This window comes from Halyomorpha halys, unplaced genomic scaffold, assembly GCF_000696795.3.
Source record: "Halyomorpha halys isolate HHAL.00 unplaced genomic scaffold, Hhal_1.1 Scaffold776.1, whole genome shotgun sequence".
In the NCBI taxonomy this organism is placed as follows: Eukaryota; Metazoa; Arthropoda; class Insecta; order Hemiptera; family Pentatomidae; genus Halyomorpha; species Halyomorpha halys.
The window spans coordinates 51,784-52,124 of NW_027114429.1; positions in this window are offsets into that span (position 1 = coordinate 51,784).

The following is a 341-nucleotide window of genomic DNA, read 5'->3' on the forward strand; positions in this document are numbered from 1 at the left end:
ATACCATAATAGCCCATGAGGAGTCAGGGATGTGGTATTTTGTAAGAAAGTAATGTTACTAGACCAACGTTTCGTGCAAGAAGGTGATTTGGTTCAGAATCATGCTCGGCCACCAGATTTTTACTCAATTATCCACTACAAAACCCCAGCTTTTGGAGGAATCAGGAGGTCTCCTAAACCCACAAGGCTGGCTCACGACTACAGTGAAACAGAAAATCATTTCCTGCCACCACCGGATTCGAACCCATATTGAAGATTAAAATTAGAAATGAGGAGAAGATGGTTGGGGGTGCGGTCAATGAAAAACACAAATAAGTATGATTAACTTATTTTAATGTGCC